This window comes from Elephas maximus, chromosome 19 (genome assembly GCF_024166365.1).
Source record: "Elephas maximus indicus isolate mEleMax1 chromosome 19, mEleMax1 primary haplotype, whole genome shotgun sequence".
Classification (NCBI taxonomy): Eukaryota; Metazoa; Chordata; class Mammalia; order Proboscidea; family Elephantidae; genus Elephas; species Elephas maximus.
The window spans coordinates 57,898,148-57,912,169 of record NC_064837.1 but is presented as its reverse complement, the minus strand read 5'-3'; the positions used below and the strand labels follow the sequence as shown (position 1 = coordinate 57,912,169).

At 39.9% G+C, this 14,022-nt stretch overlaps 1 protein-coding gene and 1 pseudogene across 13 annotated transcripts in view; both read right to left on the bottom strand.

The window, feature by feature from the left end:
- Positions 1-14,022, bottom strand: part of CEP112 (centrosomal protein 112) — a 470,205-nt gene that overhangs the window by 223,023 nt on the left and 233,160 nt on the right. The gene's annotated exons all lie outside the window — the stretch shown is intronic.
- On the bottom strand, positions 4,064-12,365 carry LOC126062313 (NADH dehydrogenase [ubiquinone] 1 alpha subcomplex subunit 10, mitochondrial-like; annotated as a pseudogene).

Below are 14,022 nucleotides of genomic sequence, written 5' to 3'. Positions count from 1 at the left end.
GATGCCAGTCTTGTCTTTGTTCCTGTGTAGGGGATTTGATTTTTCTTTGAAGGTTTCAGGACTCCCCTTTTATTCCTTTTGAAACCCTGGTGGTGTAGTGGTTAAGAGCTATGGCTGCTAACCAAAAGGTCGGCAGTTCAAATCCACCAGGAGCTCCTTGGAAACCCTATAGGGCAGTTCTACTCTGTCCTCTAGGGTCGCTGTAAGTCGGAATCAACTGGACAGCAGCAGGTTTGACTTTTGGCTTTTTTATTCCTTCTGTTCTGAAAGATAACAATGATGGGATTTTTTTCATTCATTATGTTTAGCACTCATTAGCCTTTCCAACCAGAACATTCCCGTCCTTCATCCCTATAAACTCCACTCTATTTTCTATTTCTTCAGCCTTAGCTAAGTGCTGAATATCCTAGATTATCTATGTCTCATCTTTTTTTAAATATATTTTTTTATAGTCATATCTTCGTCTCTTTGCTTTCTGTTCTCTTGTGTGGGAGATTTTTTTGACAAACTTAATTCTGGCAAACTTTAAAAAATGGTTTTAATTTCTAAGAGGGCTTTTTTTTTTTAATCTTTTTCTTATGTTTTCACAGCAGCCTGTTCTTTTATGAGTACAATTCCATCTCAAATGTCTCTGATACTAATTTTAGTTTTGCTTTCTTAAGTTTGCTTTTGCTCCTTGAAGTTCCCTGAGTCCTCTGAGGTCATCTGTTTACTCTTTCTCTTTCATGTCTCTCAGACACGCCTCAACTATCAGGTGATCCTTGGTTCTCTGTTCATATTCATGGCAGAGAGTAAAACGCACACTGGAAGCTGTGTCAAGGTGTGTGGCTGGCGTTTGTGTGTTAAGGGGGTCACCGTGCTTTAGGGTGACCAAGCAGGTGAGGAAGCTGTTATGATGCAGATCCCTAAGGTGTTAATAAGGCAGGAGGCTTTGCTCCAAGGTATCATTCTCCACACTTAGCTCCCTGTAGTTCCTCCCACAGTTCACTGGGTTTCCTCAGCCTGGGGAATAGGTGCTTAGCTGCTAGCCATTCTGGGCTTCTAGAAGAGTGAAATCGCCCCTTCTGCATGCTCTGAGCTTTCAACCAATTCACTTTCAACCTCACATCTTCCTTCTGCTACCCTCCCTACCTGGCACCTCTGAGTCCTGGGTTTCTCTCAGGGTTTATGGGTGTATGGGCTCTTTCCTAGGCTAGAGTCATCTTCATATATATACTTAGGGGCTTTCTCAGCACTGCTTCTGGAAACGTGGCTAAGTCTCTTGCCAACTGATGGCTACGCTTGTGTTTTCTTCACTGTTGTAGTTTTATGCCTTTAGTATTCCATTATTATCATCTTAAGGGAGGTTTTTTGAGGGGGAGGAAATAAACTCATGTGGTACAATTATTTCGGGCTTCTGTGTATGTGTTTTCAATAAACATGATTCTAATATCTGAAAGTTGTTTTATCTACAGTTTTGTAAGGAGGGCTCTATTACTGTGGAAAGAAAGATTCATCTGTATTTCTGTCCTACTTTCATTGTTTCCACTGAATCCTAGCTGTTTGGAGTATCCCGGGTCACATCTCCTTGGCCAGCCTGAATGCAGGATTCCATCTCAAGTGGGTGATGGTGTAACTCAGCTTTTCCACCTTGGGCTTTGTCTGAAGCCTGGGCAGGCCACTCTGCCCAAGTACAGGTACAGCCAAGATGCACAGGTGTAGCCACGAAGTGCAGGTTCAGCCAGGGAGTGCAGGGGTGGCCATTAAGTGCAGGAGCAGGTGCCCATAGGAGCATCCTCAACCAAAAGGAGACTTGTGACAAGTACTCCAGTCTCCCATTCTTTGGTGGGACAATTCTGTGGCACATTCTAAGAGATTACCCAGGATGTCCTCATTAACAAAGAGCTTTAATCAAGAATTCATACATTGAATGCAGTATTTTAGTCATTATATGTATAAATACTTTGATATCTTGAGGTGAATATTATGATGTATTAAGAATCCTGTTTTTGGTATCCTTTAACCAATTTAATGAACTGCTAAGAAACAACTGAGTAAAATAAAATTATTGATGTACAAAAAGAATCCAACCATAGCAACAATGAGACTAGGAACAGGCAGGTGGACGCTCACCAGAAGAGAAGATCTTTCAGTAAGTTTCTAGAAGATAGAAAGCAGATGGTACTATACTCAGGAGTTGAGGGATCAAACAGGCTGGGAAAGCCAAAGTTGCTTAGGAGGCTTCAGCACAGGTGGGAGCCCATCTATTTATCATCACCCCCTTGAGAGTCTCTGGGCTCAAGTACTATAAATATAATCCAGGCACCAGAACGAAAACTGAAGCCCCTGAAGGTCAGCGTACAGAGGACATGGCCCTGCCCAACCTGTAGGCTACAGGCAGTCCAGGTAAAAAGCGGAAGGCTGTGACCCAGAAAAAATAAAATGAATAATTTGGGGTAACCTGTGGCTTTTAGTGTGGATTCAGGCACCCCAGAGTAAGTCTTCTTCATTCTAGCATAGCTGTTGTTGTCTGCCATCAAGTCGACTCTGACTCACAGCGACACTACATGACAGAGTAGAGCTGCCCATAGGGTTTCCAAGGAACGGCTGGTGGGTTCGAACCACCGATCTTTTGATTAGATTGCCTGAGTTCTCAGTCACTAGCCACCGGGGCTCCATTCTAGCATAAGGTACCTGAATTCTAATACATCCAGTCTAATTGCCACTTAACCCTAGAACTCACTCTGAATTCCTACTCAGGGAGAGACATAGTAGGGGGTGGAATGGGAAGGATACCGTACTTACAGAATAGTACAGCAAACCCATTCTTTGCATTTGAATTATGGTTTTGGCAAAGAATACTGAATACACCATAGACTGATAGAAGAACGAACAAATCTGTCTCGGAAGAAGTATAGCCAGAGTGCTTCTTAGAAGCAAGGATGGTGAGACTTCATCTCACAAACTTTGGATATGTTATCAGGAGGGACCAATCCCTGGAGGAGATCATGCTTGGTAAAGTAAAGGCAGGGGGGTTACCCAATAAGCAAGTTATACACAGGCTTACCTGTGCTTATTTACTAATCTGTAATGCACAATTTCACCTGTTTTTTGTGGGAAAAAAATTCCATGTGAAATTGTGCAGTACAGATTACTAAGCAAGCACAGGCAAGACCACACGTAGCTTGCTTACTGTAAGCCTGTGCATACCTTGTTTACTGGTTAATCTGCTCCTGAAGAGGATCAGTGAGAAAGAGGAAGACCCTCAATGAGATGGACTGACACAGTACTGCAACAATGGGCTCAAACATAGCAACGATTGTGAGGGTGGTGCAGGAGCAGGCAGTATTCTGTTCTCTTGTACACGGGGTTGCTATCAGTTGGAACCAACGTGAGAGTACCTAACAACAACAGAACAAACTCAAATCAGCTATCCCACTATCCTGTCTGTGGTTAGGTTAAATAATGACCATCCAAAGAGGTCCAAATCCTAATCCCTGGAACCTATAAATATATTACCTTGTAAGGTAAAGGGGACTTTGCAGAGGTGATTACGTTAAGGATCTCCAGATGAGAAGATTATCAGACTGGCCCAATGTAATCAGAGGGTCTTTATAAGAGGTAGACAGGAGAGTGTGAGTGACAGAGAACGTGATGTGGAGACATGAGCAGAAATGCTGGCAGCCTCTACAAGCTGGAAAAAGCAAAGAAATGGATTGTCCCCTAAGCTTTGAGAAGGAATCAGCCCTGTTGACACCTTGATTTTAGCCCCTTAAGGCTCATTTTGGATAGCTGACCTTCAAAATTGTAATTAATAAATTCACGTTGTTTTAAGGCACAAAGTTTACGGTAACTTGTTACAGCAGCAATAGGAAACTAATACCTCTTTTGTAAATATGAATTGAAAGCAAGAATCACAATGTTTATAAGAAAAGCCAAGACAAATAAACATGAAAGATAAATACCAAAATAAACAGAAAAATCAGCCCTGAAGGAAAGAGATAATTCAGGGAATAGAATTTAAAAATTACTCTAATTTATAAACTTCGAGAAAGGAAAATTTACTACATTTTATAAAAATGAGAACAAGATACTCTGAAAAATAAGCACAAAAAGATGTTCTTCTTGTTGTTAGGTGCCATGGAGTTGGTTCCAACTCATAGAGATCTTATATACAACAGAACAAAACAAGGCCTAATCCTGCTTTATCCTCACAACCGCTGTTATGCTTAAGCCCACTGTTGCAGCCACTGTGTCGATCCATCTCATTGAGAGTCTTTCTCCTTTCACTGACCCTCTTCCTTACCAAACATGATGTCTGTCTCCATGAACTAATCCCTCCTGACAACATGTCCAAAGTATGTGAGACACAGTCTTACCATCCTTGCTCCTAAGGAGCATTCTGGTTGTGTTTCTTCCAAGACAGATTTGTTTGTTCTTTTGGCAGTCCATGGTATATTCAATATACTTCTCCAGCACCACAATTCAAAGGCGTCAATTCTTCAGTCTTCCTTATTCACTGTCCAGCTTTCACATGCATAGGAGGCAACTGAAAACACCATGGCTTAGGTCAGGCACACCTTAGTCTTCAAGGTGACATCTTTGCTTTTCAACCCCTTAAAGAGATCTTTTGCAGTCGATTTGCCCAATGAAATGCATCTTTTGATTTCTTGACAGCTGCTTCCATGGGTGTTGATTGTGGATCCAACTAAAATGAAATCCTTGACAACTTCAATCTTTTCTCCTCTTATCATGATGCTGCTTATTGGTCCATTTGTGAGTATTTTTGTTTTGTTTATGTTGAGGTGCAATCCATACTGAAGACTGTGGTCTTTAGCCTTTCAAGTCCACTTCACTTTCAGCAAGCAAGGTTGTGTCATCTGCATAATGCAGGTTGTTAGTCTTCCTCTAATCCTGAAGCCCTGTTTTTCTTCATATACTCCAGCTTCTCAGATTATTTGCTCGGCATACAAACTGAATAGGCATGGTGAAAGGATACAACCCTGATGCATACCTTTCCTGACTTTAAACCACACAGTATCCCCTTGTTCTGTTCCAATGACTGCCTCTTGATCTATGTACAGGTTCCTCATGAGCACAATTAAGTGTTCTGGAATTCCCATTCTTCACAATGTTATCCATACTTTGTTATGATCCACACAGTCGAATGCTTTTGCATACTCAATAAAACACAGGAAAACATCCTTCTGGTATTCTCGGCTTTCAACCAGAATTCACCTGACATCAGCAATGATATCCCTGGTTCTGCATCGTCTTTTGAATCCATTTTGAATTTCTGGCAGTTCCCGGTTGATATACTGCTGCAGCTGCTTTTGAATGATCTTCAGCAAAATTTTACTTGCATGTGATATTAATGATATTGTTCGATAATTTCCGTGATTGGTGGGATCACCTTTCTTGGGAAAAGGCATAAATATGGATCTCTTCTAGTCAGTTGGCCAGGTAGCTCTCTTCTAAATTTCTTGGCATTGACGAGCGAGAACTTACAGTGATACACATCCTACATGCCTGTCAGTTTGTCATACTGTGGGGGCTTACATGTTGCTGTGATGCTGGAAGCTATACCACCGGTATTCAAATACCAGCAGGGTCACCCATGGTGGACAGGTTTCAGCTGAGCTTCCAGACGAACACAAACTAGGAAGAAGGACCCCACAGTCTACTTCTGGAAAGACTTGGCCAGGGAAAACTTTATGAATAGCTGCAGAACACTGTTTGATATAGTGCCAGAAGATGAGCCCCTCAGGTTGGAAGGCACTCAAAAGATGACTGGGGAAGAAGAGCTTCATCCTCAGGGTCAATATTAATGACACAGACGGAGTCAAGCTTTCGGGGCCTTCATTTGCTGATGTGGCATGACTCAAAATGAGAAGAAACACCTGCTAACATCCATTAATAATTGAAACATGGAATGTAGGAAGTATGAATCTTAGAAAATTGGAAGTTGTCAAAAATGAAATAGAACGTATAAACATTGATATCCTAGGTATCAGTGAGCTGAAATGGACTGGCATTGGCCATTTTGAACTGGACAATCATATGATCTACTGTGCCGGAAATGACAACTTGAAGAGGAATGGCGTTGCATTCTTTGTCAAAAAAAAAAAAAATTTCAAGATCTAACTTGAAGTACAACACTGTCTGTCAGTGATAATATCCATACACCTACAGGAAGACCAGTTAATAAGACTATTATTCAAATTTACACAGCAACGACTAAGGCCAAAGATGAAGAAACTGAAGATTTTTACCAACTTCTGCAGTCTGAAATTGATCGAAGATGCAATCAGGATGCATTGATAATTACTGGAGATTGGAATGCGAAAGTTGGAAACAAAGAAAAAGGATTGGTAGTTGGAAAATATGGCCTTGGTGACAGAAAAAATGCTGGAGGTCACCCAATAGAATTTTGCAAGACCAACAACTTTTTTTATTGCAAATACCTTTTTTTTGCCAACATAAATGGCGACTATACACGTGGACCTCACCAGATGGGATATAAAGGATTCAAATCGACTACATCTGTGAGAAGAGATGACGGAAAAGCTCAACATAATCAGTCCGAACGAGACCAGTTGCTGACTGCAGAACAAACCATAAATTGCTCATATGCAAGTTCCAGTTGAAACTGAAGAAAATTAGAATAGACGAGAGCCAAAGTACAACCTTGAGTATATCCCACCTGAATTTAGAGACCATCTCAAGACTAGATTTGACGCGTTGAACACTAATGACAAGACCAGAGGAGTTGTGGAATGACATCAAGGACATCATACAGGAAGAAAGCCACGGGTCATTAAAAAGACAGGAAAGAAAGAAAAGACCAAAATGGATGTCAGAAGAGACTCTGAAACTTGCTCTGGAATGTCAAGTAGCTAAAGCGATAGGAAGAAATGATGAAGTAAAAGAGTTGAAAAGATTTCAAAGGGCAGCTTGAGAAGACAAAGTAAAGAGTTACAATGACATGTGCAAAGACCTGGAGATGGAAAACCAAAAGGGAAGAACATGCTCCACATTTCTCAAGCTGAAAGAAATGAAGAAAAAATTCAAGCCTCGATTGCAGTATTGAAGGATTCTATGGGGAAAATATTAAATGACTCAGGAAGCATCAGAAGCAGATGGAAGGAATACACAGAGTCACTACACCAAAAAGAATTGGTCGACGTTCAACCATTTCAGGAGGTACCATATGAGCAGGAACCAATGGTACCAAAAGAAAAGTCTGAGCTGCACTGAAGGCATTGGTGAAAAACAAAAAGATGTTAGAACTTAAAAATACAATTCTTGAGACTAGAGGGAAAGAAATCTCCAAAAAGATGAGTGAAAAGACAAAAATGAGAAAAAAGTAATAGATGTGGAGACTAATCCAAGAGATTCAACATACAACTAACAGGAGGCCCAGAAAAGAAAACAAACAAAGTTGGAAGGGAGAATATCGTCAAATTTTCTAGAGCTAGAAAAGGACCTGTATACCATGTTACTTCAACTCTATAAGTTTCAGAATACCACATCATTTGTTAGATTTATTTCTAGGAATCCTGTATCTTTGTTGCATGTGCAAACAGTATTTTTTTTTTTTTTAATCTGTCTCTTGGATGGTGGTGTATAAAATACAGTTGATTTTTACAGGTATTGTACTGATTTTATATACAGTCTTCTATAGATCTGGGAATTATCAAACTATTATTTATGACATCTGTACATAATGATAGTTTTGTAGCTTGCTTTCCAATCTTTGTAATCTTTTGTTTTCTTTTTTTCTCCATCTTATTGTAGAGACCTGGACTTCTGTAAAATATTAGATAGAACACATGGTAATAGGTATCATCATGATTTTAAATGAAATGCTTCTTAAAATTTCAGCATAAAGAATGATGTTTGCTGTGGATTTATATAGATATCTTTACCAGTATAAGGAAAATTCCTTCTATAACTATTATGCTAAAATTTTTTAAAAATCATAAATAGGAGTTGACTTATTTTTATTTTTGACTAAGATTTAACTTACCTAAAGTACAAAAATCTTAAATGTAGAGTCCTCTTCTGCCCCTCCCAGTGAATACATGTCCCAGGACAAGTTACCTACAAACAATCCCATCTTGACAGCTGTGCTACTATTGTCCAGATATGTTCTTTTTGTAGAGAACAAATTAAAAATTATAATTATTCTATATAGATAAACTTGATATAAATTAACCTCTACATTTATTATTTTATTTGCTCACCATACCTTCTTCCATCTCAGATCTACCTTCAGGTATCCCTTTCCTTCCTTCTGAAGTACATCTGTAGCTATTTCTTAATAAAGATCTTTTAATGTTAACTACCCCCTTTCTATCATTTAAGCTGAAACTAAGAATCTTCTTCTTTAAACTAGGATTAAAAAGGAATGTCTTCCCCCACACCAGTTTTTGAGATACTGCAGGCTGAGGGCACAGTTCTAGGTTGGTGGTGATTTTCTTTCAATGCTTGGAAGATTTTATTCCACTCTCTTCTGCCTTTCATCATCACCCAATTATTATTGCTATGCAGGTGATCCATCTTTTCTCTCTGTCTCTTCTAAGTTCTTTCCTTTCTCTTTATGTTCTACAGTTTCACTACATCTAGGTGTGGATTTATTATTTATTTATCCTATATTAGGATTTGTTGCTCCTCCTGAATGTGTGTATTGGTATCTTTCATCAGTTCTCAAACCTGTTCAGATCTTATCTCTTCAAATGGCACGCCTGCCCCATACTCTCTCTTGTCTTTCTGGAACGCAGATTAGATGCGTGTTCTACCTCATATTATATCCCACAGCTCCTAACCGTTCATATTTTCTGTCTTCTTGACTTTATGCTGCATGTCAGGTAATTTCTCAAGATTTACTTCCTGGTTCACTTGTGTTTTTGCTGTGTCTAATCTTTTAATCTTTCCAATGAATTTTATTTATTTAATTGCAATTAAATCTTCCATTTTGAAAAGTCCTCTTTGGTTCTTTTTTATTCTGCTTGGAAAATGTTTATAATCTCTGGCTGATTTTGCGTTTTTACAATTCATCTTTTCTTTCTTTAACCAGCTCACACATATTATGTATTTGAAAATTGTTCTATATGAAGTCTTTGCATTACAAATCTACTGGTTGTTTCGGCTGCTTCTCACTCGTGTTGGTTTGTTTTCTCACATGTTTGTTGATTTTATTAGCTCATATTTCTTTCATCTCCACGTCTGAAATACCTGTGGGTCTCAAGTTGGGAAGGCTTCCTCCAAAACAGAGTTTTCATCTGCTTCTGATAGGGAGTCAGGAGGCACTACCAACAGGGACCATTTTTGCCTCTTAGAAGGTCCCAGGCTTGAAGTTTAGCTTGTGATAGGCTTAAAGCTTAGTCTCCAGATTATGGTCCTGATTTTGACATCTAAGTTGGGGCAATAGCACCTTTCCCAATTCTGTTTCACTTTTCTGGGAGAGACTGTGGTGAAGTGGTCCTTTAAGTTTTCCCTTCCTTCTGATGAGCCCACAAATGCATTAAAACTATGCCTCAGCCAGCATCTATAAAGATAAGAACCTTTCAGACTATCTTAATTTATATTACTGCTGCATGTGGAAGTTCAGAAATCTTTTTTTTTTTTTTTGGTGTTCCACAGAAATGGCTTTACTTCTTGAAGTCTGAAGCAACAATGTACAAAATCTGCATGATAGAGCACAACTGCATGAAAGGAAATTTTTCCACTAAAGTTGGTCTTTTGTAGCAGACCCTTTTTTTCCCACAGTGATAATTATGGATTATTCCAAAATAAAGCTAGAAAATTCTTAAACCTCTTACATGGAAGTTGTTTTCTTCAACTCACTAACTATACTACAGGGTAGACTGCTTTTTTTTGTTAGACCATTTCTTCTACTGTGTGATTTCCAGTTCTTTTATTTTATTTAAAAATTCAATGGTACACGGAGTCCATAAGAGCCAGGTAGACAGGAAGCTCCTTCATCATCACATCCAGATGCAGCGGAGGGGGTCCCGCTCACTTCAGCCAGATCCACATGTCATCCATGTTACCCATGTTACCGCTGTACCCAGGCTGATACTTCCAGCCCAGCAGCTCTGCATTTGTGGAAGACCTGGTCACTCTGGTGGGCACAAACCGTAATTTCTGGGAGATTGACAGAAATGGTTGTATAATTCAGCACCCCCAATTTATTCTGAACCAGCATCCACAGATTATAAAAGTGTGATTATTCTGTTCAAACGAAGGCCCTTTATTATACTTCAGGTATTCAATATCTTCTGCCAGCTTTTCTGCATTTTGAGCTTCCCATACACTGTACTAGAAAGCCTCACAGTTTTCACTCATTTTAGGAAGGACGGTTTTCTTGTAGGTGTCCTCAATGTTCTGAAGGTAGGCAGAAGTGGCCTTCATCTTATGTGGATCTCCTTTGTTCTGAATGTGACCCTTGATGGATGTGGATCACCATGTGCAGAGGCAGGTACTTGAAGCTGGTCGTTTTCTTCCTCATTGTAGTGGTTCACACACTGCTTTCGGATATACCCTTGGTTATACATCACCTCCAGGAAAATAAACTCGCTGCAGACAGATGGTCCAATGTGACATCCCGTTCTGTGCCCAACAAGTGTTCCAAGGTGTCCACGTACTGCATGAGGCGACTTGTGTACAACCAAGGCTGCAGGTGTTAACCATTGCCATCATTGCTTTCAGGATCATCATAAAATTTCTCCAAGCTGCGGTTGCTGCTAAACTCTACATCCAGCTGTTGCACTGTCTGCATATTGTATGCCTGCTTCTGAAAACTGCCTCAAACCATGCGCTGGGAGCCTGCCTCCCCACGATGCAGGCTCAGGGCGTCTCAGGAGCCTCAGGGCCATGGCAGGCCATCTGCCCAGAAATCTTTTTGTGTGTGTGTGTGTGTATGCTTTAGGTGAAATTTTACAGAGCAAATGACTTTCTCATTCAACAATTTATACCAAATTGTTTTATGATGTTGCAATCCCCAGGATGTGTGGAAATCATTTTTTAACCTAGATTTTTATACCCTTATGAAGTATTAGGGCAAAATAATGGCACTTTCTCAGTCACTAAAGACTCAAAAAATTTACCTCCAACCACTGCTTCTGGGAACATTACTTGCAAATGTACTATAGCAGGATGAGGGAGTAAACCAAGAAAGGTTAAACACAGATCTAACTTAAGAAAGCTGTACCAGAAAGTCTCAGGGTGTTAGCCATGCAGCAGCCCCAGGGAACAACATGTCCATAGGAAGTAGGAGGGCAGACAGTGAGCTTCACTCAAAGAAAAAGAAGAGAGTCTATTAATTAACGGTAGGACTGCAAAAGTCCTGAATGTTAGTTACGAGAAAGAGAGGCAATTAGAAATTGAATAAATATCAAAATAGGCAGGAGAAGGGTATGCTCTTGATGCTGGAATTCTCTCCTGTGAGTGGCCCAGTAGCCATAGCACTGACCTTTCAAAGAAGGAAATGATGACTTGGCAATTAAAAAATAATAATAACATTTACTGTTCTTTAACTTTTATAAACAATCGTGACTTGGCTGTGACTGCAAAACAGAATTTAAATATTAACAACCTCAACACCAAAAGTAATTGTGCAGTGGCACAAGGAGGCCGGAAGAAAAGAACAGGGAATTAATTCCAAGGGTATCATATCCTCAATTTAGACAGAAAAAAGGAAAGGACTAAATAAAATAAATGAAAAAAAAAAAAAAGAAAGACTTTTAAGTATACTATTTAAAATTACTAATGTCAACAAACAGAAGAACAATGATAACCATTATTCAATACTGGGAGAGAAGAAAGGTGGAGAGGGGTAGCATGTGACAGTTAAATCCTCACATTTCATAGCGAGGTATCAACAAATGTCTAAATATAGAGATATTAACATATTGTTCAATTATGAAAGCAACCAAAAGAAAAACTCGAACCAAAAAATGGCAGAGAGAGGCCTGAAGATGGACTGGGAGTACACTACCAGTTTTTATCACAAGCTCTACCGTATACTTGTTCCTATGTGCATATACTATTTTGAAGAAAAGATTTAAAATATATCATATATAAAATATAAAAATCAAATTTAAAAAAGGGAGGGGGGGACTAGCTCATGGAGGCAGACAAGGTCCTGAAGCCAGTTCGGGCTAATCCAACTTATGGCGTGAACCATAGGTTCATTCCTGTGTAATGTGGCGACACTACCGTGAGACCTTTCTAACACGCTTACGGTCTCCTCTAAAGGCTGGAGTTGTCTGCTTTCTGAGGGCCTGGATTTAAAGTTAGAACATACTTGACAGAGCCAACGAATAAACTCAGCATTTTGACTGTGAAGTACTCTGAGAGCTGGTCTGTCTCACACCTCTGGCCTCTCAGTATAGAGACAACATAGGCCCCCTCACCCCCCCACGCCCCCGGCCCGTGGTCAATACTAGTTAACAATGCCATAACTTGTCTTATTAAAGTGATAAACTCCCCCCTGATTGTGAAACCTAAGAGTCTTTGCTTAATGGGCAGCACCTATTAGTTCCAAAGTGACCTTTTTTTTTAAATTGTGCTTTAAGTGAAAGTTTACAGCTCAAGTTAGTTTCTCATACAAAAATTTATAAACACATTGTTATGTGACACTAGTTGCTATTCCTATGTCTGCACACTCCTCCCTTCCAACTGGAATCTCCCGCGTCCATTCAACCAGCTCCCTTTCTGCCTTCTCGCCTCATCTCCAGGCAGGAGCTGCCCATTTAGTCTCATGTTATCTACTTGAACTAAGAAGCACACACTTCACAACTATCATTTTTTTTTTTTTTTTAGTTCAGTCTAATCTTTGTCTGAAGAGTTGACTTCAGGAATGGTTTTGGTTCTGATTTAACACAGACTCCAGGGGTCAAGTCTTCTGGGGTTCCTCCAGTCTCAGTCAGACCATTAAGTCTAGTCTTCTTACATGAATTTGAGTTCTGCACCCCACATTTTTCCTGCTTTGTCAGGGACTCTTTTGTGTTCCCTGTCAGGGAGGTCACTGGTGGTAGCCAGGCACCATCTAGTTCTTCTGCTGTCAGGCTGGTGGAGTCTAGTTTATGTGGTCCTTTTTCTTTCCTGGGCTAATATTTTCTTTTGTCTTTGGTGTTCTTCATTCTCCTTTGCTCCAGGTGAGTTGGGACCAATTGATGCATCTTAGATGGCCGCTCACTAGCTTTTAAGACCCCAGAGACCACTCAACAAAGCGGGATGCAGAACATTTTCTTAATAAACTTTGTTATGCCAATTGACCTAGATGTTCCCTGAACCGATGGTCCCGAGACCCCCGTTCCTGCTACTCTGTCCCTTGAAGTGTTTGGTTGCCTTCAGGAAACTTCTTAGCTTTTGATTTAGTCCAGTTGTGCTGATTTCCCCTGTATTGTGTGTTGTCCTTCCCTTCACCTAAGAAAATTCTTTTCTACTGTCTAGTTAGTAAATACACTCTTCTGTCCCTCCCCACCTTCATAACCATCAAAGGATGTTTTCTTCCATGTTTAAAACTTTTTTTGAGTTCTTAGAATAGTGGTCTCATACAATATTTGTCCTATTGCAACTAATTTCACTCAGCATAACGCCTTCTAGATTCCTCCATGTTATGTTTCACAGATTCATCGTTGTTCTTTATTGTTGCATAGTATTCCATAATTTGTTTATCCATTCATCCATTGATGGGCACCGTGGTTGCTTCCACCTTTTTGCTATTGCAAACAGTGCTGCAATGAACATGAGTGTGCATATATCTGTGTGACAGCTCTTATTTCTCTGGGATATATTCCAAGGAGTGGGATTGCTAGATTGTATGATACTTCTATTTTTAGCTTTTTAAGGGAGCGCCAAATGTATTTCCAAAGTGGTTGTGCCACTTTACATTCCCACCAGCAGTGTATAAGTACTTCAGTCTCTCCACAACCTCGCCAACATTTATTATTTTGTGTTATTTGGATTAATGCTAGCCTTCTTGGGGTGAGACGGTATCTCACTGTAGTCTTGATTTGCATTTCTCTAATGGCT